This window comes from Anopheles arabiensis, chromosome 2, assembly GCF_016920715.1.
Source record: "Anopheles arabiensis isolate DONGOLA chromosome 2, AaraD3, whole genome shotgun sequence".
Lineage (NCBI taxonomy): Eukaryota > Metazoa > Arthropoda > Insecta > Diptera > Culicidae > Anopheles > Anopheles arabiensis.
In genome coordinates, this window is record NC_053517.1 from 13,991,130 (window position 1) to 14,017,868 (window position 26,739).

The 26,739-nt window shown below is 47.4% G+C and overlaps 1 protein-coding gene across 13 annotated transcripts in view; it reads left to right on the forward strand.

The window, feature by feature from the left end:
• LOC120895890 (interference hedgehog-like) overlaps window positions 1-26,739 on the forward strand; it is an 80,534-nt gene that overhangs the window by 7,710 nt on the left and 46,085 nt on the right. For 10 of the 13 annotated variants that reach the window (XM_040299610.1, XM_040299606.1, XM_040299612.1 and 7 more), the window contains exons 3-4: window positions 11,342-11,346; window positions 24,116-24,184. The gene's annotated coding sequence lies outside the window, so the exon portion shown is untranslated. Of the gene's footprint in view, window positions 1-11,341; window positions 11,383-11,416; window positions 11,594-24,115; window positions 24,185-26,739 lie in introns of those variants that run through there. The other 3 variants (XM_040299607.1, XM_040299611.1, XM_040299609.1) reach the window with 3 other exon arrangements.

The window sequence follows — 26,739 nt, forward strand, 5'->3', positions numbered from 1 at the left end:
TTTTGCTCCTCCGTTTGTGCTTTTATTAGCGCAAATCAATGCCACAATAGATTTTGAGTTCGAGTTCTCAAAGTCTTGTTTTGCTTCCCTCGGCATGATATCATTCCCATCTCCGACACGGTCACTTGATCACGTATCGATTTTGTCAACACTTCAACACCCTCCACATTCGCACGCCCTGAATACACACACATGTTCGGTTCGGTTGAGCACAAACCACCTATTGTAGCCAGCCAAGCGGATTTAAAGGGTTCGCCGTGATTGCCGATGCGCCGATCTATCGGGTCTTCTTGATGGATGGAGGATTGGGATTGAGAGGGCGCGCGTTGAAGATTGTTTACATACTGGCCAATGTTTGGTTTGTAATGATCGGACCGGTGGATTTTCATGGCAATATTCTTCGCCGTTCCCGTATTCCCATCGCTTTTTCGAGTGATCTTAACCGATATACCACTTGACGGGAGGTGTTAGCTTGTTAGAGGAATGCGCTGCTCTTGAAGGAAAGGTTGCAAAGCGGGCGAATGCATTGATTTGGAAGGTGGTGGAAGCGAAATTCCCACCTTTAGCTGGGGATGGGAAGAATTAGAGAGGAAGTGTGTTGGATGTAACGTACAAGAATTTGATTATTTTGCTACAATCAATGAACTTAACCTCAATGGAAGTATTCAACATGTTTCTTCGTTGGCCCAAAGGTCAGGTATTTACATCAACTGAGCACGACTTTTGCTTCAGCAATCAAACTGAAGATTATCTGCTGACCATACGACTTTTTGGTCCTTCGAACCGGATTCCCGACGACAAACAGACACTTGCTTCACGCACACACACACACACTCTCGCAAGCAACGTTCGCAAGATTTATTTCCGACAAATGCATTTTATGCCATTTCCACTTTAGACAATTTACTCGCCCCATTATTCACTTGCACTTCTGGGGGGAGGAAACCGTGGACAACCGCTAGAGGAGTGAAACCATCGGTCAAACCAATCCTCGGACCGGTAGAACAAAAAAAAAAGAACAATTCAAATTGTCACCCACATTACTCACCCAGCCAGCCAGCCTGCCAGTTTGCCATCCCCGCCCCGCAGTGCTGTGTGTGTGTGTGTGTGTGGAAGTGCATTAAAATTGCATTAACGAGCGATTTCTTCGGTTGATATCGTCCGTGCTAAAAAAAACAAATATCATCCGGTCCATATTTTGCGACCGAATGGATTACCGGCCTCGAAAAGAGATTTTGTATGTGTGTGTGTGAGCAATCTCGAATGGAGCGATATGTTTGCACTCGTTTGAGAACCAAAAAAAAAACCCCAACGGATTGACTTTGATACCCGAGCAGTTGTCGTCCGTTGCACCCCGGTGGGATGATCGTTAAACCGGTGTGGGTTGGAAAGTGAAGGAATGGCTTGATAATATATCAAGAGATTCGCAATTTCGCTTTTACCCCTGTGCCCATTTCCTGAGACGAGCAGAGCGGACGGGCTGCTGCCCCGAATGTAATGCTTCCGGTCAGTGCAAATATTACAAGCCAGTTTGATTGCATCCAGGTTCCGGTTCTGGTTCACACACACACACACACACACACACACACACACACACACGTACATAAAATACGAACTGCATTCCGCTGCCCCATGCCATCGATTGATTGCTACCGATGCACAGTTTTAATTCCAACGTCGGAATCCAATGTTTGGTGGGGCGGGAGCGTTCGGGACTGTTTCCTGCGGACAGGGCGCAGAAAAACAAACGCCCCACCCTGGTACACGGAAAGGCCATTTGATGGATTTTTATTGGTATTTGCTGTTTGCAAAATGTCTGTCGCAATTTGTGAAACCTCCCAGTGATGGTGGTGGTGGTTCATTGGCCAAGCCTTGGTTTGGCTTGGAGCGAGATGGATTGGCGTTTCGGGCTTTGGTTGCACCGTTTTGTTTGACTTGTTTTTTTTTTTTTTGGCGGGGAGGGGGGTTAAACTGTTGCACATTTTGTAGCATTTTGGTGCGGTGTGATTGCTGGCAGCCAAACATTGGCCACCTCTGCCCAACGGCAACGTGTTGTTAAAAGGTGTTTCTTTATTTACAAATAAAGTCTCTTCATCAAACAGTGCACGAAATAATGCATCGTGTTTGCGATATTTTTCTCGTCGGTTATTGACCGAGAAACATGGCCCAAAAGAACCCCTCCCCCAGCAGACACTGAGGCCGAAAAACCCCCCTAAAATAGGGAGGCTATGTGGTTGTGAATCATTTTCGTTGTTTGCACCCGCTGGCAGCATCGTTCGACCCATCGGCAAGCGAGAAGGGAATGGGACACAGGGCGATGAGTGTTTGCTGTTTTGGGCAAAAGCGCTCTTTCCCAAGTACAGTTTTTGACAAATCCTCCATGCGCCTTCCAACCCAACACAGTGGGCCATTCAAAACGTTGAATCTTTAAGAAACGTGGCTTCTTCACACGTCTCCAAGCTTTCCAACACGAAGGGAGAAGTGACGACGATGAAACATGACGCAGAGCGCGCGGTTGCAGTACTGGCAATGCAATAAAGATTGCAAATACCCGGAGCCCGGTTGGTGCATTGCATCTAGGATCACGGACTTGCACTTTCCCAGACCTCGTTCCCAGAGCCCTTGTAGCGTTACCCCTTCCAGTCTCCACTATGATATGGAAAAGCATAAACAGTCGATGTTTACATTCGTTGCCACAAATGTACCTCCGACAGCACAGGGCTCCTGGGGTGGGGAATGGTGGGCCAAAAACAGCAATCCGGGAGGAAGGAGAGATATTGTGGCCACAAGCCTTCATTCGTTCGTTCTTTCGCTTTTCTTGCAGCTTGATTTTTCTTGCCAGGCCACGAAAAGTACGACCGACGGCGGTAGTACGTGACGGATGGATGGGTAAATTTTAAAATTCGTGCTTCAAGTTGCGCATTTTGGGGGTGCTACTATGCTACCCCCAGACACTAGCCTGATCTGTCTCTCTCTCTTTCTCGCTCTATTTTGGCGTTTATGTGTGTTATTTTGCTTTTGATCCTAGATGGAGGGTTCGTTCCCTTCGTTTTTGGAGTCAGTTTAACCAAACTAGGACGGCAGATTGAGACAGGCGGTCCCCAAGGGTGGGTGGTATATTTGTTTGGCAACGGGGCAGACGGGTGCTTTAGCATGTGAACGATGCACTTGAACCGAACTTTTCGCACCGAGGTTTGTGGCGCTAGTGAACCCTTTATAGCATCGAGTGGGTTTTTTTTATGTAAATGATTTTGTTTTCTGAAAGAAATATGTTGGTATAGATAATATGTTAACATTAAGTTAAAATAAGAAGAAAAATAAATGGCAAATAAATTGCCTCTGGAAAATTAAAAATGCTTGCCTGAATCTGAGCTTTTATTGGCGTTTTATCTTCTCCGTATGATAGTGGTGCAGACAGTGTAGTTAGCTACGCGCTCGACTGATAAGCTGAATGACGTTTGTTCGAATCCTGACTTGAACTCCCCCCAAAATGTTTAGAACTTATTTTCAAACAAGAAGGACTGATTTAATCTATCTTCCACTCTCTAACTAAAAAATTCTCAAACCTGTTTGTTTAAAAGAAAATCAATCATAAACCGGTTATTAAATAATAACTCAATTAATAGCAATTTGTCTTATCTTTGCAACCGCTTTCACGATAAGATAGATAGTTGTTTTGCGGCCTACGTTTTTTTAAATCATCCCAAACAACTTGTCAAGGGTTAAACGCGGTAACAGTTTGTCACTTGCCAACGAGTGAGTGAGTAGAGTATCTCGTTTACCCATACCCCGGTGCTTGGCACATGCCCTTAGCCGGTGGACTACGTGCGCAAAGGCACGCTTCCATTCGGGAGCATCTCGTCGTCGTCGTCGTCGCCTCCTGCTTGCCTTTGCTATCGTATCTTAACAAACTGTGCAAGCAAAGTCCCCCGCATCAACCAAAGCTGCAGTTGTGTGTTTATGTGTGTGTGTTCAGTTGCAGTTTCGGTAGCAATTGAAGCACGGCGAGCCCCCGTTCCCCGTTCCAAGCTGATAAGACGACGGCCAACAACAGCATTCGCAACAGCGTTGTGCACGTAGTGGGGTTTTGGGTTTGGGAGGAGGTTTGGCTGGGCGTACAAATGCGCTATGAAGAGGTGCGGAATTATTGGATTCTTATGCAGGCTTATGACGATGACGACGATGCTCATGGGAACTGGGGCTCGGCGGCGCACTCTACGGTTCGCGAAGATTTCACAAACCATCGGCCGCGTCGACAGATCGGTCTGTGCAAGGAGAGAAAAATCGCTTCTTCGCTCGGGATCAAACGAAGCATTAATGGGGGTGGGGAAAGGTGGTGAAAATTCGTCCCATGGTGCATTGATCAGAATCAGTTCGTTTGCTTTACTTTTTTTTTGTTGATAAAGAGCGCAAAAAAAAGGATTCCCCAAACACAGAAAATGAAAGATCAGATAGGGAAAAAGGGCACGTAGCTCAGACGAAAAAGGGGAGGGTTTCCCTTTTTTTCACAACGGCAAACATCATTAGCCCGGAGCGTGACCGTGTCGGTATGCTGTGTGTGTGTTTGTGTCTGTGTGTGTGCCTCGTCTCGTTGGTAAAAGGACGAGCCAAAGAAGGTTTTGTTTGGGAGTCGCTGGAATCGAATTGGTAGTAGTCGTAGTACCTAGTAGCAGTAAAAAAAGGGATCACAGACCAGCACGACCACTGTGGACAGACCAACGGGGGGACACTATTTGTTCAGCCCTGATTGGCGCATGTGTTGACTAAGCGTAGGATTTTTCGGTAATGAAACGCGCCCCCCCCTCTCCCGGTGTTTCGGTTGATTGGCGCGCTAAAGGTGGTTTGTTTGGGTGGGCGAGAAATGTGAAGCGAACGCAATGTCTGATTTCAATTAGGAAGTGTTGGGCTCGCTACCTCGCTTTTGGGCCTACGTACCTACGTTAATTAATTTGAAAATTTTTCCAATGTCCATTGGTGCAATGGTGTTCCGGGTGTTGAAATGAAAGCAAACGGCATCTCGGCAAGCGACACATTGTTGGGGCTTTAAGAGGGCTAGAAGCTCAGGGGTGGGTTGCGCTACGAGGGGAAGCTAATTAAGCTGTTTAGTGGCGGGTTCAAGTCATTTCAATCCAATTGCCAATTTCTGGATCAGTTGCGTTACAAACCCCTTTGGGGCGAACGAACAAGGTACGCATAAAGGTTATTAATTGGAGAGGCTCGTGTAATTGGGCTGTCCGGGGTCTTTAAGGTGCTTCCGTTTGTGTAAGTTCAAGGTTTGATTTTATCCTTTTTAAAGGGCCTTTTTTCGGTCTATTTTATGTATTTTTGGATATTTGGAAAGAATATCTGGACACCTCAATTCCTCACTTGTTTGGAGTGTGTGATATGAAGCATAAATTCCTTCGTAGATCGAACCATAAGGACATATTGGGGAGGATTGGGGTTGCACAATCAGAGCCACTTCTTCCGCCGACATCAAAAGCGAACAGGAAAAGCGTGTATTCCACACACTTTTCCTGCTCCGTTTTATAACGCTTGATTTGAAGTGGATTTGAAGGAAATGTCAAATCATCATTTACGGCTCTTTCCACTTGACGCGCGCACTCGGCATTACTTAACATCAATCGATTCTATATCGCCACTCACCGGGTTGGGCGGTTTAAGTGGCGAAAAGAAAGCCCTCTTCCCTCTCCCCTTCTTTCTACCTGTGCAGAATGGTTCTGCTCAGGTGTGCTCTCGCCCCACGTGGCCCCCAATCATCGTGTGCAGTATGATGAATGATCGGCGTGCTTGAAGAGTTGTCCCTTCGTGCGGTGGTGCGAAGAAGGTGTAACGCGGCGTTACACAACTTACGTGTATGTGTGTGTGTGAGAGATTTCAACGATGTTGCGATGCTATTGCCGCCCTGTCGAAGGATTGATGGGCAGTAACGAGCTTGAGGGGTTGGCCGGCGTATAAGTGAGCCAAGGTCTGGCCGAGCGCGACCATCTATGCCCGTGCGTGCGTGAATGAACCAGCGCAGCATATGGGGAGGATGGGGATGGGGTGATACGATTAAGTGTGCTGTTCGATCTGCTAGCTTGAACCGCGCGAAGGACATACTTTGCACGGGCGAAGTGGTCGTTTTTTCTTTTGCTGCCGTTGGTTGTGATTTTCGGCAGAGATAATCTATTTTCGGTTTCGTCTGCGGATCTGCTGTGCGTTGCGCACACTTGACAAGGCGTACTTGACCGCCCTCTTGGTGACTTGATCGTGCCGGGTGTTGAACGATTTGAAGCAATGGAAGGAAAGATCAATCTAGAAGTGGAGAGCGCACCGAACTAGATTCGATTGAATGTGAAGCAGACGGAGGGCGGAGGGAACGAAACATAAACAAACAAACAGCTGGTGGAAGCAGTTTTGCATGATTTATTAAGAGTTTCTTTAGCTTTTTACACAACTGATTGTGCGGTGCAATCGTTGGAGGTTAACACATGGTTCAGATTATTTAAACAAAGCTATGTAATACTATGAAAAGATTATTTATTCAGGTAAACAAACGTACAACAATACTGCACAAATTGCGTGCCAGATTTTTGGAAGTCGTTAGCGCGTCTGTTTACTTCCCTGTTAATGTCATCTGTGTTTGACGGTGGGTTGATCCCCCCGTTTTTTCACAGCATGTAATTGTTTTTCCTCCAGAGCACGCAGAGCAGCACCACACAAAAAAAAACATAAACCCACTTTGCTACGATTTAGACAAATTCGCTAGTTCATCAAAAAAAGTCGCTTCCCAAATGACTCTCCCGTAAGCTAAGCGTCTCGCTAGCTCGTTTTGTGTAACGCTGTCGATGTAATGATGTTACGATGCTGCACGTACGGAGCTTGTTTCAGCTTCCCGGTCCCGGCCGGCTTCTGCTGTTAAATCGAATTTCTTTCCTTCCCTATTTTAAGGGCGGAGCACTCCGACCACAGCGAGCCACAGCGTTCTTGCAATCGTGTTGTAGGCTTTCCTGTTCAAACGGGCCAACATTCCGTGGGAGGGATATGTGGCTCAAAGATCAAAGCAGGCCCCCGGTGCCTCCATTAGTGACGAAGACGAAGACGACGACCGTTAGTTTAATGTGCATCGCAGCCAAAGCATGGCTGGCATCGACGTCGATGATGAAGATGATGATGATGCTGGGGGAATTGTAACGCACCTTCAGAGCATTATGCTGATGATACTGCCGGTGCTGCTGCTGACGAGGCCGATGCCGAATCGCACGGCAATCGGATCAAGAACTTTCGATTCGATCGGTGGCGCTGTTTGCTTCCCATCTTCTACTACTTTCCCCCTTCTGTACCTTGTGTGGCTTTATTTTGTTGACAGCGAAATAAAAACAAACCATCCTGCGGTATGAGATTTTAAGTAACGATGTAGCAAAAAAAGAAAACACACACACACACATGGTTAGCATCGGTTTGGTGAGGGATACCAGAAAGTTTGCTCCCTTTTGGCCGCGCCGGGCGAGCGACACAGCCCGCAGCGGAAATGGTGGGTGATGATTGAAATATTGTTTACTCGCCCCAATTACGTCGAGGCCGGGCTTGATGGGTGGGTGTGTGTTTGTGTGTGAAAAGTTAACGCGATATTACGTGCCGCGAGGGCGGCAGCATAAGTAAACATGCGACAAGGGTGACGGATTGTTTAGTGCGTGTGTGCGAGCGCGCTGCGTATACGCAATGGCACGCGCGTTCGCTGCAGTCGGGTGAAGCGAGCGAGCGCACCCGACGACCGCATCAGCATCAGATCAGCATATATTTTTTCTGTTTGGCTTTCGGTTTTCTCTGTGCCTGTGTGTATGAGGTTGTGTTTCGCTGTGCGATGATTGCAACCGGTGACACAGGATCGGTGATTGATGTGTCTTAAGGCGGCCAAAATTTACAGTTCCGCAACCGGAAAGGTTTGGGCGGGTTCATGATATAATGCTGCAAAACCGTTGCTACCCCAAGCGTCACTCGGGAACACTGCTGTGTGTGTATGTGTTTGTGTTGTTTGTGGGATAAAGTTGTGAAGTTTTAAATGCTGAAAGGGATAAGTAAGGGATTGGATGGATTGCAGTATGATTTTGTGCAGATTGTAGGGCTTTAACTTTGTGACTGTGGGAAGATTTGAATGAAAACTGTTACTATTTTGATAAAAAATGGATAAATGGTAGAACGATTTGGAATTGTTGAACTAAGTGTCTACCTTAATAGAGTCTTATTCTATCTCTACATACAAAAAAGAAAAAAGCAAATATAAATAGAATTGAAAACCTTCTTGTTGGAGATTTCTATGTTGGTGCCGTGACCAGGATTTTTGAGCTGGAATAGCCATAAACATACGATTTCTTATGTCTGCACCACACAAACTGGATCTGGCAGGGAGCTTCAATATCTCTGCAATTTATTCTTACAAAACTCTTGTAATCCCGTAAAAAAGCTACCTCAAAAATTGGTCCTCCTCATGGCTAGTAACGAAATGGAGGAAAAAAATGCTTTTCTAGCTCTATTATGACATGTTTAGCACATGTTTTATCACACTTGCACCATCTTCGAGTCCTCCCTTCCCCCCCCCCCCCTCCCCAGCGACGGAGCACAGGTGCACGAAGATAATCGTAAATTGTTGAGGGCACGAATCCTCGAGCCACCACAGCCACTGCGATAAATTTGAATGAATGCTGATGCAGCCCAGGCAGCCCTGAACGAAGGGGCCCACGTTCGCCCACCGCGAGCCATTCATGAATGAAACACGACCCCCGAAACATACCTGCCGACAGCCGGCATTCCCACCAGAAAAGCATACATTCAGCGAAGAACGCGCGCTGCGACAACCCCACCCCCCCTCCTCTCCCCACGACCGTTGAGGAAACTTCCGGATCGAATTACGCCATAAAGCCATAAGCGTCCGTTGTCAGCAGCATTCCGTTTTCGAAACGGGGTTACGAGATGGAATTTGGAGAAGAATGGGAAAGTGTCGCTACGTACGGATCTCACCCGGTGTCGTAGGAGTGTCACCTTCGTAGAGCCGAAAAACCCGTAAAGCGTTCGATCGTTTGTTAGCAGGTTTTACGATGCCGCTCCGACAAGAACGCGTGTGTTGGAGCGCGCGTTTCCGGCGATTTTAGAAACGCATTGGATCGGGCAGCACAAGTTTCTCCGTTTCTAATGTCGCTCGAACTGCCCTGTCCACGGTTGAGGGTTGAGGAAATTAGTAAAGATTTAAGCCCTTGACGACGACTGACCCATCGACCGCAAGCTTGACCGCGGTAGAATGTGTATTTGTGTGGTAGGAGAAGACGCGAAGCAATTAACAAGTCCTCACATGTCCGACAGCTTCGCTTCGCTTTTGGGTAGCGGGGCAGCGGGCAAAAGGGGCCCAGTATGACCCTTCAGCGTTACCAGCGGTGTTGTGGATGGTGTGGTGTTTATTTAGAACTGGTTCACCGTTCCGATGGGAAGATGAAGAATACCCACGAGAACTTGACCTTCGGCTGCGTTCCAGGTTGTATGAGCGGGCTCGATCGGTGTTTCCAGCAGCTTGCGTCCACGGGCAATGGGCAACGGGCAATGTTCTGGGTCTGGCAGTGCCTTTTATCTCTCGGAGTTCCAGTTTGTGTGCTCAGCGTTTCAGCCCCGTTGTCAGCTGAAATGTTGTTAGTTTCTGCTTTTGCTGACGGTGAAGGGACCGGTTAATGGGAGTAACTTGTTTGGTCGTTCGTTCGCTGCTGCTGCCGTTGGTTGCCTCGGTGTTGTCGGTGTCTGGTCAGCCCAACGGCCGAAACCTCCGAGTGTCGGCGTCCCTGAAGGACACCAAACAACACAGCCGAACGACCGTACGGCATTAAAAGCACGGCGCTGGAGGGAATGGGGGAAATTAAAACACGGATAACACCTCGGCTAAACAAATGGTGGCGACACGAATGTTAATATCCCGGGCACGACGGGAACGGCGGGAGGAACGACATAAAGCAAGGTTTTACGAGTAGCGCGCCGAGCAGCTCGACCGGGGACTGGAAGCTATTTGAAATGGGTTTGAACCGTCCCGAATTGAAGTTTTGGTGATAAATAAAGTCTCACCTTCTGTGCATTTGAAAACGGGAGGATTAAAAGTCTTAAAACCCGAAATTTCCAAAGAAGCGTTCTTCTGAGCTGAACTCCAAACAGAGAACCCTCAAAAGCATTGGGCGAATTAATCAATGCGGCGGACTGTCCAAGCGTGTTGTAATCGGCGGTTCGGAGTTCGGTTTATCATGTCCTCGCACTTGTTCTAGCGACAGGTGACAAGCACTGTACCGTATTCTGCCACGGTATGGTTGCTATCGTATCGGCAAACTACGTATCTTGCGTTGGGGTGCGACTTTCCACGAGGTCTCCTTGCGAGATGGAATTTCTTGTTTAATATGTTACATGAGTGAGTGTGTGGAGTTATCAACACATAGTTCCGACATAGTTTCTGCCAGCGGCCTTTTGAGGGGGTAGACTTTTTGTAAGGTTCCCAAACGAAGGGGACGAGAGGTTATCGTTTCTTATCGTGCGCTGGGGGCTGAAACTGGAGGCCTTAAACTATTCGTCGGACTTGTCGGCGTGCAGAAGGTGCCTGTTTTTTATGACCCACCAGCCCAAACGATATCTAGCACCGAGAGGGGGGGGGGGGGGGGTGGAAGAGATGGTAAAGATAAATAAAGAAATGATTGATGCCTCAAGAAGCGTTTTACCTCGCATCGGGTCGGGTTGGGTCGGGTCTGTCTGAAGGTTTAGAAACTGTTTGTTAGACAAACAGGTGCTTCTCGTTCTCGTTCGTTCGTTTGAGGGGGGATTTTTTTCATTCGTTCCCCTCCTTTCTCCTTCCGATAGAAACTTTCTTCCATCCATCCGGTTTAGATTTCATTTGGATACATCGGCATTGGTATATAAACCGCTCGAAACGTTATTTGTCCACGCGAGACAATAAAGTAGGCAATATTTTATCGTCCACTTCTACCATTGGCCCTGCTAGAGCCTGCTGCTAGATAAGCCCACCGAGGTGGAGGGAAATAACGATCAAACGGTGCTGCGGCTCTGTGTCTGGGATGCTCGCTCTGGGTTACGTTTTGCGATAAAAAAAATGTGGCGCTTGTTTGTGTGTGTGTGTGAGAGGGAAAAGCAATGAGCTGCTACTACGCTTAAATCGTTTTGATTAATGTTTCATTTTGCCATTACAACCCGATTTCGGCCGCTGTGAAGTTCATCAAATATTGACTCGTTTCTTACACTCTCTTAACCTTCTTCCACTCACCTTCCAAATGCTTACTATATATGTGTTTTTTTTATTCTCTTTCTCCGTTGTCGTTTGCAGGCGAGGTAAGCGAGGTTGTCCTGCTGGTTGGTGTTCAAAAGGTTCGTTTTCGGGGGACGTTTGTGCCATAAATAATTCCAGCAACAGTAGTAGAGGCAGTAGTAGCAGTAGTGGTAGTAGTAGTATGGGAAGATGACACGTACACAGGAATTCGAGGGGAGGAGGGAGTCAGTAGCGCAATAGCAAGGAAGAAGAAGAAGAAAAAAAGCTACAATAACACACAACACGCACACACAAAAGAACACAAACGCGGTAAGTGTATTGATTTGCATAACTAACAAACAAGTTGGAAGCTCGAGTTTCGCCAGAACCTTCGCTCTTCGCCCCATTCCAACCCATGGGGTGTAGAATTCGGGTGCGTTAGTCCACCGAGAGAGAGAGTGGTGGGAGGATTGTGTTTGAATATTACATACCGGGTGAGGACTTGTTGTTGCCTTTTTTTTATTGGTTTTTGCTTCATTTTTTGTTGTTGCTGGTGTTCTGTTACTTGGTTCTTGTCAAAATTGTTGACATCAACCGAAAATCTTTTCTGGGGAAATGTCATTGATCGTACGAGTAGTCTCGTGCGTGTCTTCCTCGTTGTATGTGTCTGTTTGCCAAGAAGTTCCTCTCTTTAAATCAGCAAACGGAGCCTTCTTATTGTGCCATAGCTTCGTGTTCATAATTTGCTCGTAAAAGTGTGAATTGTGACATGAAAACTCTAAGTACATAAGTTAGTTCCCTGTGGTAGTAGCTTTATACCCACCAAACTTTCGGGAAATCAGGTTTAATTTAGCAGATGGGATGTCACGAGTAGCGCCGCTTGCGCGTCCCCTCACTCCGTTTGCCGATCGAAGGTGACGTGCAGGATGGGTAACCAGCAACCTAGCTCGTTCTACTAGCCGTTCCGAGTTGTCCATCAAACTCGTCTTGACGTCTTGTGCGAGGCACATAAGAAAGACCGTTTGGCTCTCCTTGTGGTTGTGGTTTGTGTGTGTGTCTGTGTGCTGCTGGGGCCAAGTTCGAGATAATGCTTAAAACATGTCTTAAACATGCGAACGAAGCTGCTAGACTCTGGCCTGGTGAGAGTTTCCTGGTGAGAAAAATTAGTTTACCTTTTCGAAGTGTACCGCACGAACAGTAGCCGCACGTCAACCGCTACTGCTACTTCACGACTTGATCTTGCGTTTCGAACCGGTGCGAAAGGGAACGGTAACGGTAGTGATGCTGGTGAAAACCACCTTGGGGTAGAAGGGCGGGGTAGTAAGCCGACCAACCATTTTCGCTTCTTGGCGAGCTTGACGGGTTGGGGACGGTCGCGGAAAGCACTTACCCGCGGCAGCCAAAACAAACATTTAATTAATGAGATTAACGCGGCTGAACGATCACGGCTTGTGTGTGGTACCGGGCGCGCCGCCCCGTCACTACTGTGCAAACCACACCTTTTGGCAGAGTTTCCTTCGTGTGCATTTTCCTTCATTTTCTCGCTCGGAGCCGCTGTGTTCGCATGGTCTATCGTCTAGCTAACTTTATTACCGATAATTCCTTACCGCAGCAGTCTAGGGACTCTGGGTAGGTGTGTTGCTAGAAGGTTAATGAAGGTGGAAATTCCATTATGATGGGGCTATGGTTTTAACAACAAAATTTGTGACAGGATTCGCCAAAGTGTTGCAGCAGCGTTTCGGCGCGGTTGAAGTGCATTACGGTAGCAATAATTACATTCTTGAAGGGTTCCATTTCCATTTTCCAGTGTATCAACTACAACCACTGTGCTTAGATACTGTAGGTCATAGTCGCACGAAGACGAGGTACAATCTGCTACAAAGTCGCTAAATCCATCGAAACGCTAGATCGATCGTGTTTCCTTAACGGGGCGCTGTGTAAGGATCGTTAAAATACTATAAAATAAGATTTTATTCGCAAGCAAAGATCATGAATTTCACGCTATATTGCGTGGAACGCTTGCACGAACCGTGAGGAAGGTGATCGTTTGGTTTGAAATTTGTCATCCCATTTTACGGCGTAGGTGGGTAGAGTTTTGTGTTTGCTTGTAGCAAATACACAAAAGCGCTCGAATAATTCTGCAGCTTAAGCCAACAAACAGATCGAAAATAGAATGTAAAGCAAATTCTCTCTCTCTTTGTACCGGCGGGGCATTTTCGTTTGCATGGCAGGGAGGTTGAAGAGTTAATTGGCTTTTTTATCTACATTTGATAATTAACAGAACCAAAAAAAAAAACAACAAAGGCTAGCAGAAAGGAACCAGTGTTAACAAACGACCACGGTACGGGTATATTTGCGTGCCTAATGTGTTTTTATTTTGTTGATTCTTTGCCTACCACCCCTGCCCTTTGTCGCAAAAGGAAGAAACCGGCCAGAGCCGTGTGTTCCGTCCGATATTTGTGATATTTTGCGTGTGCGTGTTTGCAGTTTTTGTTCGTGTTCGTTGTTACTTTATTGGACTGTAATAGTTGCAGCGATAAGCATGTTGTGGAAAATGTCATATCTATTAAACAAGCTGCGCTCCTTCGTGCGGCAGAAGGCAGAGCGAACGTTTGGCGTGGGGCAGTTTTTTATGCTTGTGGATCGTTTTTTAAGCGTTTGCAGTTGTATTCCTCACTGTGCAAACATCGATATCTCACCCACTCCTACGCCCTCTTTTTTTCGGGAATGAGTTCCGTGGGGTAAGGTGTACTTTTTTGTTGGAGATGCTTTTTTTTCTTCTTTCCCAGCAGTTGTCTTTTTTGGTCAGGATCAGCATAAAAAGGAGCGGAAAAAATTGTGATAAAGTGTGTTTTATGGTGAGCGTGTTGGGTTATTTTTTGCCTTCCTTTATTTGCGTTTTGATAAGTATATTTGCAATGCGGGTTTCGTTGCTTATTCGAGAGAGGATATTGAACTTGAACTTCAAATATGTGCCTAAAACGGCTGGCTTCAAAAAGCAGTCTCGAATGTTGGGTTCATTGTAGTTGGTATATAATCCCTATCGCAACCATTCAGCAGCGCCTTATCTGATGGGTTTCACTTCGGATCCGACTGCACGATATGAATGCAATAAATTCAACACCAACTAACGTTACGATGCAACCATTAAAGACACCTCTCTCCGGTACATACCTTTCTGGTGCCGAGAAGAGCCTGACAATCCTTCGCCGCCAATGTTGCTGCTGCTGTCTGACCGGTTTTTTTTGACAACTTCATCTTCTCCGATCGCACGATCGCTTCCGTTTCGTCCTGTGCACTGGGCTGCGTTCCCTGCTGGCTCGGGCACAATGGTCACCATTCCAAGGGTCACATTTTACGATCGGACCCAAAAAACCGGCCAAAGATGCAAACGCAATACGAAATGTGTGCACGGCGTGCACACCTACCCTACCCCTTGGTCCTAACGCGCGTAGTTTGATTTATGATGCATCCCAATGCACAACCCCGATCTCCGGATCGTAGGAGCTCCTTTGCTCGTGCTGAGCCAAAACTCCTTTGGAAGTAGAAGGGAAAAGGTACAATCGAATCGAAAAGGAGGCTTTTTTGTTGTTACTGGCTTTGCGAGTTCGGGTGTTGAAGGGACAGGCTTTTGTGATTGTAGGGATCCGCTTGCTAGAGTTGTACGATGTAAGCGCTGCTTCTGAGGCAGCATTGGGAACGTGAGTAGAACGTTGATGTAGCAGACGCGTCGCTGCTTGGACGATGAAAACGATCGGAATGTTTCGGTACAAATGGTTCGTTTCGGTCGTTAAAATGGGAGCGATCGCGTGTGTCTCTAACCTTTTTTTTGTGCATGTGCCGTTGTTAATTTCTCAAGAATGCTTCAGTAGAAACTCTTGAGACCTGTTACGGATAAAGTTTCTGAACCAGACAAAAAAAAACCTAAGAGAAAGCTATATTATTCTGCACTGCAAACAAAAGAACGAGAGCAGCGCATACGTACAACCGGTGACGAGTTATGTACAAGAATGACACCAGCGAACGGTGTTGACAGTTCCAAAGCGAAGCATAATGGACACTGGTTTGGGTCAAGCCTGTTGCTTCTGCTGCTGCTGTTGGGCTACGAACGTGAGAACTTAAATCCAACGATTAAGTTCCCGGTCGCCGTTTCCCCGAGGACGGTGCCACGATGTGTTTGCACAGCAGCACTCGAGATCTTCGGAATGCAGCACGATTAATCTCTTTTTCTGGACCGGTCATACGATTCGGAGCCTCGGTTACCTGTGAACCCGGGGTTGCAATTCCTGATGCCTGTTCAGGCTCCAATGTGTTTCCCTTCTCCGCTTGTGTAGCATCTTGCAAGCGGCTGCAAAGCGCGGGGAGAATGCTGGAAACGAACCGAAACATCAAGTAGGCTTAAGTGTTTTGTTTAAACCTCGATCGCGCTAGTCAGAGCGGTTTCCAGCGGTCCGAAAGAATTCCCACTGCTTCTCGCTCGATTGTTTTGTTGCTGTGTTCACTCTGCATCTGTGTTGTGCTCTTCTCTCCATTTTCCTTTGGGATTGTGTGCTTGAACCGCGACTTAAAGATGGTTCGGATAAGACAAGGAGGGGCAAACGGGGCGACCGAGTTCCTTTTCGTCCCTCGGTGCGACCAACTGTGTTGCTGCCTGCTGCTAATCCACGGGCACGACGTCCTACTCAAGCGCGGATCGTTGTCGCAGGCAATGGTGATACACCGTTCGCTTGTTGGTGGATTTGCATCCCACTTCAGGAAGGGGGGACGACATGTGATGCGGTACATGATTTTATCTGTGCAAGCAAATCCATCGGATAATGGGACTTGATGTGGCAGTATGAAGATCGAGCGTGGTAGAGAAGCTCAGCGGCAGATCCTGTGATCAGTGCTGGTTGGTTGGATAGGCAGCATTAGCTGCGAACAATACGAAACCGATTGCTCCGTTGCTTCATGGCAGAGTAGGTATTACGAAAGGAATAGAAGTTACGTTTGATTGTGGAATATTTTGAATGCATTTTACTGCCTACAAATCTACACACGTCTTGCCCGGAGTCTCAACAAACTGAAGCTTGATGTCCAATGGAGTTCATTACCGACAAAGGACGCCATATTTGGTTCACACCAAAAGTGAAACTGACCATTTGAGACTGGTGGAGGGGTTCAACTGGACGGGAGAAATCCAAATGTTGATGTTGATCAATTCTGATAGTAAAATAAAGCATAGCATCGCCCCATAAGTGGCTTAGCAGAGCGATACCGGGTCCGAAATGATGATCCGATCCATCCTACTGCCAACCGTCTGGCGCACAGTGACGGCGACCAAGCCTAACCTTAGCTCGTTTCTGTTATGTTTGGTCATATGGGGGAGTGTGTGTGTGTGGGTAAAAAAAATAGAAAACAAAACAAAATCCGTCTTCGATCCACCTTTGACAAGTTGAAACGGTATTGCAACATGGGCCGCCAACATCCTCTCCTGTACGGCCGTGTTTGGTTTGGTGGATTATCTAGTCGCAGCGAAGATCCGCACCGTGCGTGTGTGGTGTCGGGTGCGTCTTGTCGGACGTAGTTTTACAAGTTTTGTTTCCTTGACGTTGACAGATAATTACCTAATCCAACAAGCAGTGAGGCACCAAAAACCGATCCACCCACCACCACTCATCTTGTTGTGTCTAGGAAGGTGTCTTCTTCTATTTTTTTAAAAAGACGACTCCTCCCTCCCTTCCTGTGCGCTTGTTTGCCACGTTTTTGACGATCACATCCGATCCGGGAGGAATGCGTGTAGTTTGGAGGAGTCTTGTTACCAGCCTGGTTACGGTGTTTGTGCATGCATTCACATGGTGTACACAGTACTCTAGCTGGTGTCTAACAGGTCGGTTTCTTGTGTGATGCTGGCCGGCTCCGTACCATGATGAATGAAACGCACACAAACTCGAGAATAAACTGTTGTGCTGCTTCTTGGAAAGGTGAGTGTGCGTTTTATGATGATGGTTGAAACTGGTGCACAGCCGTACAGCAAACGCACGCGCGTGGAGCACCTCTGCCAGTCGAGATGTCGTCAGCGGAGTGACATATACCCGTCCCCGGGGTCTCTGGGGGTGGGTGTGTGACATTAATGGCATCTTCATCTCTGATAATGGATGGAACCGCTGGTCAGGGGCGGGTGGAATGGATTCGGGTTTGCCTGGGGCTTACATCATCTGTCGGCTCCCTGAAAGATGAAATAGCGGACACAGACGACGTAGTGGTGATCGGAGAGCCTGGCGATGGTCTGGTGGATGTGAAATGAATGATCGTGCGGTGAAAAGTTGAGAAGGAGTTAATCCTCGCTGATGGGTGTTTGTGGAGCAAGAGTGCGAGTAACACAAACGATAAAAGCAGTATTTCATCCAGTGAATGTCTCTTGAGAAGCAGGATGAACGTTTTTGGATCTCTGGAACGCAGTTTCTGGATTACAGTGTGGTGATCTTCGTCCAGGAATGGAGGTGAATAGTTTGCAGTATTCAAAATCCTCTAGAGAGCATCTGCTAGCTGTTGGGATATGGACGACCTCGGTTCTTCGTTATCTGTGCTCAGACCAGATGAGGGCATCGCGCCAAGATTCGAGACCTAGACATATAACCTGCTGCTGATATATTCCCCAAGAAAGCTAATGTCCGAGTCCATTAATATATTTTACGGTGAAGCAGGTTTGCAAAAAAAAAAACGGTGCCCAAGAAACTGGTACGATCAATTAATCACTGGCCGCATTTCACCTGTCGCCCCGGGGGGATGTTGCCGTCGTCATGCTCTGGAATATGATAGCAGAGCAGAGTGGAAAAGGCGGGTGAAGATTTCTGCATTCCATGTTATTTGCTTATCCTCGGTGGCAGAAAGACAACCACGAACAGTTGGAAAGGCATCATCGATCCAACCAGTTCTGAAGGTTTTTTTGTATGATGAACTGGTAACTCGCGGTCGATGAAGACGCACAATTATCAATGTGTTCTGGATTCAGCAATATATCTTAACAGTAAAAGGAGTTTCTAATAAACAATCTGGTGCAAAAGGTTGCTGAACCGTGGCCCGTTCTCTCGGCAGTGGAATGCAAATGGTTCCATTGTTCCTCAGTCTTAGGATTGCGTGATGTGCCGCGTGAACACACTGTTGCCTGCGCCATTTTATGTGTTGCTGTTCGCGGTGCTTCCGGCGGCGCATCATGCAAACGGACGGGCTTCTGTAATTATTTATATCCCTTCCATGATGTCGATGTCCCCATTATGCCCATCTCGTTCTCTCCAGCTAAGATGGACGTGAGCGGGGCCCTTTTTTTTCGGGGCACCTCATTGCAGGAGCTTTGGGGCAAACGATCATCGATCGTTTCGGGAGACGAGTGATGTCGATCGTCATACACATATTTTGTCGCAAATTCAAGACGTCGATATAAGGTCTGCTGCAAACACATACTCGCGCACACATACATACCAAACGCGCACACGAGATGGTGTGACGCACACTTTTTCGTTCTCGGAAATGAGCGGAAAATTTATGCTTCCCAAGCGGCAGCAGCCGGTGGGAAACGATTTATGATTGCATCATGATCCCCTCGCGGTAATTTTGCTGCCCCGACTATCCGCGCCGGGCTTTCCTGCAGCTTTCATCCATGTTCTTGTTCGCTCGCCCGCTATTACCTGCCGATTGCCGTCTCGGCGGTGTGTAATGATTGAGAGAATGCAAGAACCAACGAGAATGCGGAATTCGTGAACGGAACGAAACGCTACACAGACACATGGTCCGGCCCGGGCCGCGGTTGCCAGCAGCGGACAAGAACTTAACGATGAACAGAAGAGAGTACACCGCGCTTAAGGATGGTCATCTTCACCTGAGACCTTTCCCCGTCGTGTCCGTGTTGCCGCAGTCCGGCCTGCGAGCACGATTTAACGAGGTACGGCCAATCGAACGCGATCATCGACGTCAGCCCATTACCGACATTCAAAGACGAGATACAGACGCACACATACATATATATGGGGCCAAAAATGTTGAGCACTTCGCATCCGCAGTGGACACAAAACCTTCCCAAAATGTTGTTTTTTTTTTTCGTTTATTCTCTTGCTGTGCTTATGTTTTGTGATTTTTTTCCCTGGTGTGTCTGCCTTCATCAGCCACAAACTCCTTTCTTTTCGCATTCGCCACGCGATCGCACGCGGTGCAGTGTTCGTTGGCATTTTTTTTTCTCTTGCGGCCAGTTTGAGAGAATTTGGTGAACGGAAGACTGGTGCCGACGGGTACCGCGGCATTGAAACCGCGGGTTGGATGATGCTGGTTTAAAATCAAAGATGTGAAAAAATCGTTTCGATCTTCGATCGTCAGCGCCACCCGACTCACCGGGGTACGTTTGTGAGGTGGTGTAAGATGCCGAACAAAGAAGAAGAAGGTCCGCAAGCAAGAGGGAAGAAGCTAAGGGAGGGAACAACGCTGTTAAAGCCCCGAAAATGATGCTGGTATGCCCTGCCGGTGGGGTGTTCTCATCGAAAGCTCATCATTTCTGGGCGAACGGTTGGAAATGGTTCTGTCGTTTAATAAGTGTTTCTTCTCTCTATCTTTCTCTCTCTCTCTCTCTCTCTTCTTCGTCCTATTAGATTGGGTGGTTTTTTTGCTGTTATTATTGTTGTTGAAATTCAACTGGCATGATTTTCCTAAATTGACTTCTATTGATCGCCCCCTTACTGCAGTCGTTTAAAGCCTCTTGACGAAAGCACTCTTTAGCTTGGCTGGCGATGTAATTCTCAGCGTCCGGGAAGGGTTTTGGATTTTCCCATTCCGCATTGCGTTGTGGTTAAAAGGGACAAAGGGGTAAGAAGCGTTGAACTATGGGTTTTGTTAAAGATTAAATCGTAAGACGTGGCTATAAAATTATAGGAATATTCTAGTTGCCATGTTTAAATTCATTTGTTTGTGTAATTGTACTTCGAGAAATCTGAGTCTAAAACTCAGATGACTTGTGTCACTAAATCTAGGTGTCTTCCTCATACAGCTAAAGTAAATAAAAAGGTCATGTTTGAAAAATCATCCCATCCCATTGCATGGTCCCCTCTTGCCCCGTATGTAGTGCTCTCTTAAACACACACTCTCACAACCGAATGCTCAATACTAAATGGACATTCAAGTAGGGGCACCACTCTTGACCAGTTTCGATGAGCAGAACTGCTGAACGATCTTCACATAACGAAATGCTGAAGAGTGGTTTTGTTGAAAGCTTACTGAAGCTCTAACGAGCTTCCTACCCGTAATGCGTGCAGACTCACGGCTGTGTGGTTTAAGCGTGATCACGTCATCGGCCAACAATTCCAACCAAGAGTAACAACATAACGAAACGTATTTAAGAAATTAAATTAAACATTTCATGTTGTTCTATCCTGTTTGGCTACTCCGGAACGTGTGCTCCTTAATGTGTTTCTTTGCACCGATACCCCGAAATAGGTAGAGAACAACTACACGGCACGAAACCTTAAGCCTTTGTAAGCCATTCAGCAAAACAGAGGTATTTTAAAAATGATCTCATTAAATGGCGTTCGGCAATTCTCCCTGTGTTTCTTTCTCTCTCTCTCTCTCTCTGGGTGCTGATTGCGTGATTGATGAGCGGCTTAGCGGGTTTAATTGGCACAGCTCCAGTTTGGCTTCTGGTTTGTTGCTGGCGAATATGCACGACCGCAACCATACCGTCCAAACGTTTGAATGGAAGGACAAACGATCCTCACACGGAGTGACGGAGACAGAAACGGGATCAAGTTTTACAGCTTCACCGAGATTGCGTTTTGGCGAAACTTTCGCCACACGAGAAATTCGATCCATTTTCGTTGGAACGTGTTGTGGTTGCGGCGAATGTGATCTCTCTCCCCTTATTGCCGACTCCAGCACCGGAAATGGGTGCCCATCGAAATGTCGGTTGACCCGATGCGCGGGATCCATCATTATGTTGCGTTCGGAGGGAGGCTTTTGCTTTGTAGGAGGGTAAAATGGCACACTCACACTGGCTCGATCGTTCTCAAAGCCCCAGACAACGTCATTAGCCACGATCCAGACATTAGGCGCGCGCGAGGGAGACTTGAACGAGCGTGTCTCGTGTTACCACGATCCATGCTTTTTTTATTTGCCATGTTTTCTGCACGGGAGGGCTTTTTTTGCGGGACTTGTCGGCGAGTAAAGGCTTGCAAAATTAACCAACCACCTACGGGGGGGTTGAGATTGAAGCGATGCTGTCTTAATAAAAAGTTGATATATTTGCGGTAAAACGTAAATTTGAATACATACGGCTGTTCCGTTCTCGATCGTAGCGTGTATAAAAAAAATGAATCATCAACGTGAATGCTCGGCGATCACAAAAGGGTAATGAGAAGCAGAAACAAAAACCGGCCCCACTCCATCCAAAACGACAACTTGATCCTTCCAGCTCTGCGCGCTTCTAATCAGGTGGAGTCAGCGGTGCTGCAGAACCACCTTGGCGAGCGTACGGTCGTAAAGTATGCATGTTTATTGATATCTTCAACGATTGAGCCGCGCGCAGAACGCCGTGTCGTGGGACCATTTTTCGCGCTAGCTAAAACCCCTTTTTGCTTGGGTGATGCTGTCGTCTTGAGGGTTGACCGCGTGCGGTCCCAACACCAGCCGGATACCTGCGCTCGTATTAATCTCAATTCCGTTCGCAAAAGCCGTCCCGCCTCTCATGTGTGCGCGCCGGCATCCTTTTGCGCGTAAATTATACAACTTTACGATCGCTCGGCGGATGCGGTGATCCTGGTCAGGGTTGTCCTCGTGTTGGAATGTGTGTGTGTGTGTGCACGGTCCTCCCGGTTGAGGTTGCAAAATCCATCAACTTTTCACATTGTTGCGCCGCTGGCACGCTGTTCCCTGTTCGACCATTGCATTGCGGTAGCGCGAATCAGTTTCCACGGGAACGAATGCGAGCGCGATGATGATGGGATCGGTTCGCCTGACTCAGAACCGTGGCAGGATATCCCGTAGCAGAAATAATAAAATAACTCCACAGAGCTTGTATCGCGTTTTTTATCTCTCTCTCTCTTCTTCACGCCAACCTTATTCTGCTGCAAACAATAAACAGGAGGTCGTAGAATGCAATCCGTCTCGGTTCGTAAAATGGAACGTTTTCCAGTTTACAGCCTTCCACCCCTCTCCATAACGGGCTGGACCGACGGGACGATGCTATTGGACTGTGTGCGTAAACAATGTGATGCCTTGCGGACGTGCCAAAATGGATGAAAATGTTATCCCACTGGGGTGTAGTGCAAAGGCGGAAGTAAAACGCGACACCAGCTCAACGGGTTGGGTCCATAAAAATGACACCACTTTGCAAAATGTTCATCATTTTAATGAAGAATTTCGTTACGGGTGTGATGAGGCAAGGCGCGCTGGGTTTCAAATGCCAAAGAGGGATGCAATGAAGAAGACCGTTTGGGAGGAAGCCGTGATATTGTTGGGCTGGAGATATTGAATCGAATCGTTTGTTAGTTTTGTTGCGTGAAAAGATGTTGTCAACGGTATGCTGAAAAGCGTTCATTTTAAAGAGTGGTGTTTTTAATGTTTCGATGGACTTAATTTGTCAGGATTTAGTATTTGGGATGCAGGAAAATGAAGTAAGATTGGGGATATTTTGCTTTAGGAAATAGGTAACTTCTAGTAAGAAATTGATGAAACTACTTCAATAAATGATCAATTCTTCGATTGAATTATGTTCAGAATTTAAATGGCCATAGAAGAGGTAATGGAGTAATAATCTTTTATCTCCCATCATTCCTTCAAAGATCTCCTATCGCCCTGGCAATGCCGAATCTTTTAAAACCACATTCCACGTAATAAAATCACACGAAAACAATATTCGGCGCGTACGCCGTCGGCCTTTCTTGATAGCAATCTACCGCACGGCACCGTGGAACCAAACAGGGTGTGGGGTTCGGGGACGAACCGTTCGTGCCCCGGTCGGCACTACACACTACTGCGACAGACCCGGGGCGGCTAATTAAAAATGCAGCTCCAGCGCTTGCGGACGTGACTGCGGCGATAGTTATCAGAAACAGTTCCTTCTTCTCTCCGGTCTGAGCCGTCGTCAATGCTGCTGTCAGTCTGTCGGTAGGAACGGGCGAACGGGTTGCCCCGAAGTCCCCGCCACCTGGAAGCAGTTCAGCGTTGTGGTGCCGTTTCGCACGACGCAAAAATATGAAGAATTAATGAAGCTCGAAAAGAAATCTTAGATAGGCCACAGCCGGTAGGGCCGGTTTTGGGTGAGTGTCTTATCGGGCATGCAGGGAGGGCAAATTTACACCAAACCAGCAAGAGATAGACATTCATATCAATTTATGGCGTCTTTGCCGATGGTGTAGAGATTGCGCCTCTGTGAATAGGTGGAAAGGATATGAACCGTGGAACGCTGTGTGTGTGTGTGTTACTCAGGGGGGATTGATTTATGATGCACTTGTTGTTGTGGGAGTGTACTCCATGTAACATTGTTTTTACGACCCACTGACCTGTGGAATTCTGCGCAGATTTATTTGGAGCAAGGTGCTTCGTTTCTGGTTCGTACACAGATAAGAAAAAAGGTTGTTATATATGAAGTAGTGCGTTACGCACCGTTGGAGCGGGCGTAACTTAACAAACCCTTATCTAAGGTCTGTTGGGGCCTGAAACTCGTCGTGAATGGTGCGGTTCGCAGGGCTGCGATAAATCCCCAAACTACCCGCCCGTTATATGTTATCCGCTCCCAAACCGCGTGTGCATCCACACCCCATCCCATTGTTTGTGCACATTAGCTTTGTTACACAAAAATACAATTTCCGCTATCTTTGCTCTTCTCTTCCGCAGATAAGTGTGTGGCACCACCATCTCACCCCTTGGCGGCATCAGCGTAGTGGCATCTGGGGCAAAATAAAGGTACGTGTGAGGGTTACATGCGTGTATTATGGGCAAATGGCGCGACATAACTTATGCGAAGGTAATTTCACCCGCGAACACTTATCACGGAGTGGGGCATTGTTCAATGGGAGGTACAGGACAGTGCCGAGTGCTACCGGTGGCAGGATTTCGGGCGTACCGGGCGTCTCTTGGCAGTATCCTAATTACTGGTGCCTATTTGCTATCCGATTAATCTCATTAGCAACCACGGAACGCCAACCATTGGATACGCGTGTGTTGGGCTGCGCTAAGGCAACGGTGGTAGAGCTAAGCAGCAGCACTAGAATGAGTAATATTCTTTACATTTCATTAAGTCCGTGTTCGTGTGTGCTTTGGGTCGTATTTGCTCGTTGCTGGGTAAACGCACCGCCCCGGGAGGACCGCTTTTGCGTCTATTGTAGGGATGGTAGATACTTTGTTGCTGCTAATAGAACCAAGCCACGTAAATTGAGGATAGCTCCTGTGATTACAGGCTGAGCCTGTGACTTCGTTGCTTCTTCCGAGGAGGGCGTGTACGATGGTAAGTCGTAAATACGGGAGAATATATATCTTCCAGCAACGGGAAGAATCAACAAACTAACGCCACCTGTGCGCGTAGTCAAACTCCGACCAGAACCACGTCGGCCAGAAGTTTTACACCACTACCATATTTTCTCACTCCTATGCTTGTCCAAACAAACCGCCGTTTCGGTCCGGTAGTCACTTCAGTGTTCGGTTAGCCTCACGCTGGCTCTGCAGCATCACGCTCCAAGTCAAGTGCGCGCAGTTCCAACGAAACCATATGCATCCGCCTGGATATGTGACTTTGGTAGATTCACTCCCGAAAGGTTTTTGTTTGTTTCTTGTTAGCTATTCTGGTTAACACCGCGATGATCTACCGCGCTACCAATGTTTGGTAGCGTTTGGTGTTTTTTTTCTTCTATATTCTGTTATTTTTTTCTTCTCTCTCTTCTTCTCCCTCCCGAAAAAAAAAGAAAACATCAACATTGCGCTGCTGAGTAGGATGCGCCAGCGCGTTGAGACATTGGCCGTCGTTCGGGGCCGTGCGGGGTACCGCAAGTTGTTGTCCAGCAAAGCAGTTATTTCATACGGTTTCAGGTTGCAGGTCGTATGCATTGGCGATGTGTGCGCGTTTCTCTTCTAATGCCAACGCACACTAATTGACAGACAGTGGTGCCACGGGAGGGAACGAAAAGCTGGGCGAGACGTGGTTGTGGTCGTTTATTTTTTGTTTATTTTAAAAAGTTGGTGGCGTACATAATACACATAGATCAATCAGTAGTCACGGCATGCTAGTTAGTCAAGCAGAGCCCCGGCGAAGAAGCGCTGGCTGGTTGTGCGCATATGCTGAACTGGTTGGTTTTAGTTGGCGTTGATTTTGGTTCTTGATGGTAGTTGACGGAAGACGGAGATCTATATTTGCCAATGATAGATGTGTCTGATCTAAGGAGAACGACTAAATTAAGCGGTTGAGTGCATTTTCCAAGATCGGGAGGCTGAGTCAATAAGACTTTAATTGCAAAAGAATTCCGAACATAGTATGCCGCTAAAAAACCTCTCAGAATTGAATGATCTGTGTCATCGATGTTACTATAAAAGCAAAGATGAATGATCAGAACATCAGAATGATCTTACATAAGCATGGCAACGAGGAGCAGGGGCCAACAGTTTGGCCGGTATCACCAAAAATGGGTCGTTACTTTCTATTTTTGAGTGTGAAGAATTTCGTCACTAGACCGAACTTCATCTCGCAGCGGCTCTCTCACACAAACGCCGTGGGTGGTTCGGACGATGAGTCTTGGGGCGTGACGTTTCCAAAGTGTAATTGCTCATCGGAGCTGTCATGCGAGCGGAGCTTCGAGCTGGTGGTACAAGGGGTAGAGGGAAATACTGGTAAAAATAAACAACCACCCCGCAAAACACTTGTGCCTGTATTCCGATGTCTGTTGGGGACAAAACTGCGGCTTCCGGTGTAGACCGGGCTTGTAAACCCTGTCTCGAGACGAGTGTGAAGTGGCGTCCACAACCACTTCCCACGTGATCTTCCCGTCGTGCGTATTTCAATGCTGACTTGGCGCATCGATCGTGCCCGCGATTGCGCAACGTGCGCGGGTGTTCTTCTCGGGGTTCCTGTGAGGTACGCACGCGCGTGTGCTGCTAAACAAGAAGAGAGGAAAGCCGCAGGGAGCGCACAGTAGTTGTGTAGCACGTGCTGCTGTGGCTGCGGCTGCTTGGTGCACTTCCGTTTTCAATATCCGATTCGATCACGGTGGCACACGGGGAGGGTTGGTGTGAAGCGTGTGCGATGATGAAAAGGAAGAAGGGAGTGAAAGATGAATGAATGATCTCGTCTCTTCCGGTCGGAATCGACACGTTCATTAGGGTGGCGACATCTATTTTCCCTTTTCGGTGCGCATCTTGCATGTTTCTCTATGTAGTCCCTCACACAGGAAGCGGTGTAATATGATTGGGTGTGTGTGTAGAGAGAGAGATTTGGGTGGTCGTTACTAAAAACTACGATAGCTCTAACATTG